We start from the raw sequence: 6,263 nt of genomic DNA on the forward strand, positions 1-6,263 counted from the left end.
AGACACACTCTCACAGGAAACGTCCTGTTTATCTGGCTCTTTGAATCTTTCTGTCCCCTCTTGCACAGTGTTCCCTGAGCCTTTGATGTGGGAGTTGTTTTGCTGATGTATCCATTGGGATTTCTTCTACAACTCTGCATTTGATTGGTCATAGGATATTCTATTAATTGATCATTGATATAAGAAGACCCAGTCTACTGTTGGTCATGCCAGCTATAGGCAGGGAGGCCTGGACTGTATAAGAAAACCAGAGGGAGCAAGTTAGTAAGCAGCATTTCTCTGTGGTCTTTGCTTCTTTGCTTCTCTTCCTTCCTTCAAGTTCCTGCCTGCCTTTAGTTCCTCCTGCCTTGGCTTCCCTCAGTGGTAGACTGTAACCTGTAAGATAAAATAAAGCTTTCATTCACAGGTTACTTTTGGTCAGTGTTTTATCACAGGAACAGAAAGCAGACTAAAACAATGTTGTTCGTACAGAAATATTGTATGAAACATGGCTCCCCCCCCCATGGGCTACAATAACTTCTCTTATTTCATTTGTTCTTTTGTGTGTATATGTGTGTTTCAGGGGAATTGAACTCAAGGCTTTGTACTTATTCAACAAGCATTCTACCATCGATCGACATCAACTCTTCCAAAAGATCCCTTCCATTGAATCTGGCTTCAGTGACTCACTCACAGCAACAGGATGCAGCAGAGAACTGAGCATCCCCAGGTATCTGGTTTTCCTAAAACACTCCTCCCGTAGATGCCGCCTTTTAGAATTCTTCTCAGTGTGGGAATTCCAAGCTGTGAGCCCTGCCTGGTGCCATGTAGGTTGTTGGAGATAGGTTCTAATGTTTTGATTCATTTGGGAATCAAAGTGCGTCCAAACACTAAAGGTTCTTGTCCCCAATTGGTTTTTGATTGATCGATAAAGATGCCAGCACCAATGGTTGGGCAAAGAGAGACAGGGTGGAACCCTTAGAGTTGCTCAGGGCTAGGATGCAATGGGGGAGGAAAAGGAATCGCCATGAAGCAGAGAATTTGGTGAGTGGCCACTGGCTACTTCCCCGATTAGGCCTAGGGTAGTAGGGAAAGGTTTAGAAGTGCCCAGCCTTTGAAGTAGCCAAATCATTTTAAAGTTACCTGGCATGCGTGGGTCTTCCATTTTTGAATTCAGGGAGCTGCTGGGCAGGTGGCTGGAGGAGTGTGCCTACCAGGAGCACAAAGCAGTATCTCCCCAAATCACTGCTACAGCAGGTGTTCTAGCTTATCCTCCCTGAGCATTCTGGTCCTCCTTGAAGGCACCAGATACTTGAATAAAGAAACCACCAGAAGATTATAATCCCTGATATTCTAGTTACCTGCAGCCATTCTTCATAGCTCAGGCCCCAGATGAGAGATAGTTTGTCTTCCCTGTGTTCTGTTGGCTTTCCAGATAGTCTGTCTGAAGCCATAAGCACTGTTTGCAATGCACTATCAAGTAAACAGAGCCCTCTTGGGCTCAATGAAGCAAATGAGGGACCCTCAATTAGCTTCAAGACTTTCCTCATGTCAATTAGGTTTATTGCATTAAGTGTCCCTATTTGCAACATGGGGACAGTGTCATGTACACTATTAAAACAAGAGGTGCTGGGGAATGGGACGGAGGTGTAAAGATGTGGGTAGCTTCTGAATCGATTATGAATGTTTCTCCTATGTCCAACCAGAAGTAACTATTCTCTTTAGCAGAGCTGGCCCGGCTCTGCAGGGAAGGTGAGCCTGGCCCCCTGGGACATATGCTGTATCTCCAACACATGAAAAGATTTCTCTGCTTTTGATAAATGGCTAAACTTTCTTCTGTGAAAGGCAAGGACTGTATGGCTCTATTCAGAGCCGAAGAGGTACAGATATCTCAGGTGCAGCTAAGCAAAACTTGAAACTGCTTCAGAGATTCTAGATGACCTTTGTCGAACTGTATAAAAACTATGTGGAGACCTCCTTACCCTGTGGTACTTCGAGACAAGCTGAGGCCACGGCTAAAGTGGCTAAAATCTCAAACATAAGGTGCTGAGGGTCACCTGGACCAATTAAGCTATGTTAACTCATTTGCATGCAACCCAAGAAAATCAGGTAGGTAAAGAATATGCCTGGTCTTCCAAAAAGGACTAAGAGATGGGGCCTTGGGCTTGGTCCTAGTAGTTCCACTCTTCACCCTCACCCCCAAAATCTAAGAAAAAGTATTAATATAGATAATATAAACATTCATACTCTCCGAATTTCAAAGATTTATGTTCTGATCTCTTCCCATCTTTTTTTTTTTTTTTTTTTTTTTGTCTAATTCTGCCCCAGGCACAGCAAGGTGAACATCCTCTCTAGTTGTGTCTGTTTTATTCTTTCTCTCCCTGCCTTTCTCTTTGTTTCCTCCCTGTTGGTTCCCCCTTCTTTCCTCTCACAGGTACTCCACCACCCTCTGTATTTTACAACTCCTTTAATGGTTTATTTCTTTAAGGATTTCCAGCTGCACATGACAAATGAACACGGCTAATACTTGAAAGATGGAATACTCGGTGGGAAGGAGCATCTGTTTTTTAGCAAGACAGTTGCTAATATCTTTATATGTGGCTGACAGCATTCACCTCATCCATATGCCTGAATTTTGTAAAGCTTGGAAACAGTATTCAGAGATGACCACCATCATTTTGCTGTGCAGTTGTGAGGAGCAGGTGGGCCACTCATGGAAGACCAAGACTGTACTAACACCTTCACACACACACCCCGCCCCCATTCCTCTGTTTGACATACTCTGCAAGCCCAGCCACTCAACATCTCTTTGCAATTTCCTCATAGCCCCTTGTGTGAGAGAGACCTCCTTGCTTCCCTGAGCATCTTCCACACCTTTGAAGGAGCTGCTCTACGGAGTTAGAAAAAAAAAATGTCAGAATCTTCCAGCTCTGTCTAGGACTCTTGAGGAAATCAGTAAGATACAGTTCTTTTATTCTGTTAGGTCAAGGAAGACTCCCATGAATGGACATACCAAATAATTACTAATTCATACCTGGGATTTTATTGGTAGTTATGTTTGGGTGGTGGCTAATTTTATCAACCTAACTAAGAAATACCTAAGAGAATTGTGCATGGTGGTGCACATCTATAATCTTAGCACTTTGGATGTTGAGACAGGTGGGTGAGAAGTTCAAGGCCAGCCTGGCTTGGTCATGTAATGAATTGAGTTTGACTAGGGGTTACATAGTCAGGCTCTCTCAAACTATGCAAGAGGGCAACCCCTAGGGCATTAGTTAAACATGCCAAGGCTGTGCCTCAAAGGGTGTTTCCTCTTGAGATGACTAGATTCCAAGGGCTGCAGTTTAATAAGGGTTTTAATCCCTTCTTAGACTCAAAATTTGCATAGACTAATGGGAGGAAGAGGAATTCCAAAAAAAAAGAGGAGGAGTTTAGTTGTCACTGGAGGCTTGTCCTTAGAGCCTGTATCTTACCTTGACCCCTTTGTTACTTCTCTCTGCTTCCTGCCTCCCAGGAGGTGAATGGCTCATTCCTCTACCTGCTCCCACCATCATGATCTTCATAAAATAAGTGTATAAACCTGAATAAACACTAGCGGAGCTCCTTGTAACTGTGAGCAAAAGAAACATCGTCCCCTTTAAGCCGTTTCTATTAGGTATGCTGTTACAGGGACAGATGGGCAGGAAAATGTCTCATGGAGGATTCTTCCTGTCCTTCCTCATTTCATTGTTCAGGTATCTTTGGTTTCCAGGAAGGTGTTTAAACCTATGTGACTTTTGTATCAAAACCCATAAGCATAAACTAGAGATAAAGTTTAAGGGCAGAGAGCTTGCATAGTGTCGTGGGTAGAGTGGGCAGAGGGTTGCTCTGCACAGCACTGTGAAAATAAACAAAACCAAAACCTTAGACTTGTTTGCTGTTCCTGAGCCAAACAGACCAATAGATAAACATTTAAGGTATGAGCTAATGAAAGGGTTTGCTTTTCTGTTTTCTTTCTTCCTTTTCAAATTCCAGTGAGCAGATTTGAAATGAAACAGGAAATCAAAATGTTCTCAGGAGTCAACTGACTAAAACTCATGACTGAAAAAGCATCATCTTATTTATCTATTCTTTAAGAATTTTATACATGTGTGCAGTGTATTTGATAATATCCACTGCCGCGCCCCCGCCCCCCCCCATCTTCTCCCAGATACTTCTCGTCTTCTCTTCCCAATTTTGCATCCTCTTTCTTAGCCTTGGCCGGAAAGGTTGCTAACAGACACTCCATTTCGGGGCTGAGTACTCTGTGGACTTATCTTTAGCACTGTGACTAAACATACAAGTTTTTAACTCCCGTTGGAAGGAAGAGTTTGGGATTCGTCCTGGAAGGTTCCTTATCCTTCAACACTGGGCAGATTATCGGGTGTTTTTGCAGTTGTGGCTCGTTTATTGCTATTCTTGTCTTCTTCATAGCCTTTGGGAAGGTGACTCTTTAAAATACTGGCTAACTCCTGTCCTCTGTTGATGCGATCCCTACTAACACCAATGGCCAGGTTGGTCTACAAAGCCCATGGATTGGCAGGAAACCACCTGGCAGTCAAACTATTGTTCTGGGCACTTCTGTTAGCTCCCGAAGCTTACAAAGAAAGCCCTTGTAGTGACGGCTTTCCAGAACTTTCCAGAAAGAAAAGTCTCTAACAAAGGAAAGGCATTGTGGACAAGCTGTCTCCTTTCAGTTTGGCTACTTAAAATAATCACCATAACACCTGAACTTTCATTTCTCTTATATGTCTCATTCTCACTCATGAGTCCTTACTGACCTGTAGTAGATGATAATAAACCCCTGGCTCACTTCGTGTCCCCAACTAGTCAGACAAGCAAAGATCTCAATTTCCTTGACATTCGGTTAGAGTTCAGGTGAATGATAGCCAGGCAGCTCATATCAGAGCTTCTAGTTTCAACTAAAAGCTCTATTTTACTCTGGACACTTGAGGGAACAACTGGTCACAGCCCCAAACATAGATCTTTGTGCCGAAGCACCTACTGGTGCGTCACCTACATTGATTTCAGTTCAATTTGTGCTAGAAGAAGGACTTTCATTTAAAATTAACAGTAACTGACATTTGTTGAATGTTTGCTATGTATCTGTGTTACAGTAAGCAATGTATGTATTAATGTACTTAATCTTTCAACACAAATCCTTGAGAGGAAACAGAAGGAAATGAAGTTTTTCATTTCCTGCGAATTTATGTTCTGTGAAGCCTGGCTTATTTTGCTTACTATTGCATTCTTTGACTCTTGGAGAATATTTGGCATATAGTAGGTGCTCATGAAATTCCCATAGGATGAGTTTATGCATGCCCACATCAATGAAGGAATTCTAGAGTGGCATAAACAAGTAGGACTGTGCCATTTAACCATGGTAGTTCACAGGTTGTGACTGTATTTTGGTGTCCTTCTGCTGAGAAGCAAGAGCCATGGTTGCCCTTCTAATGTGTCGGACTTTGTGTTGAAGCCACTGGCCACAGCAAATTTAGGTTTGTCATGGCTGCCTCTTTGGTGTCATACGATGATATAAGAGAAAGTAACATAGACTACTGGGATCTAATAGTCTTAATTGCTCAATTAACTCCATGACACTCCAATTCCACAGTTTGGGACTAGAAACCGTATGGACAGTACAACTATTCCCTAGAAAAATGTATTGCAGATGAAACACATAGTGGGCGTGGTGCTACCTGCCTGAAATCCCAGCACTGGAGAGGCTGAATGAGAGTTCAATGCCAGCCTGGTCTACAGAACAAGGCCTGTGGAAGATAAGCCCCTACCTAACACTGATTTCTTCAGGGAACAGGCAGATGTTGTTTATTTTTTCCTTTCTTGTGGAATGTGATGCTTTCCTGCTCTTCGTTGGAGAAGCACAGGCCATGCCTTCTTCCTTATGGGAGGAGGGCAAGGTGGAGGAGGGAAGTCCTCGAAGGGAAGGACATTGACCCTGGGGAGAGAGAAGGAAAATGCGCTCAAGTTCTCACGGATCCCTGCAGGTACAATGCTCCTTTGCAGAGAGCTCAGTATGTGTGTTACTACTCTGAGACAATTCTGGCGTTGCTGGGTATGGAAAAATAAGCCAGGCTGACTGCGGGGTTGTGGATGCTGGAACAGGGCCCGATTAAATAGGTTATGAAATGCTGTTTGTAACGCGTAGCTGTTTTGAGGTTAAGGAAAGCAGCCGTTTTGGAATTTTTATTAAAGGGAAGGATTAGAATTAAACATCACCAAGGAGCCAGTTTTTAAAGGAAAACTTG

Source organism: Arvicanthis niloticus, chromosome 14 (assembly GCF_011762505.2).
Source record: "Arvicanthis niloticus isolate mArvNil1 chromosome 14, mArvNil1.pat.X, whole genome shotgun sequence".
In the NCBI taxonomy this organism is placed as follows: Eukaryota; Metazoa; Chordata; class Mammalia; order Rodentia; family Muridae; genus Arvicanthis; species Arvicanthis niloticus.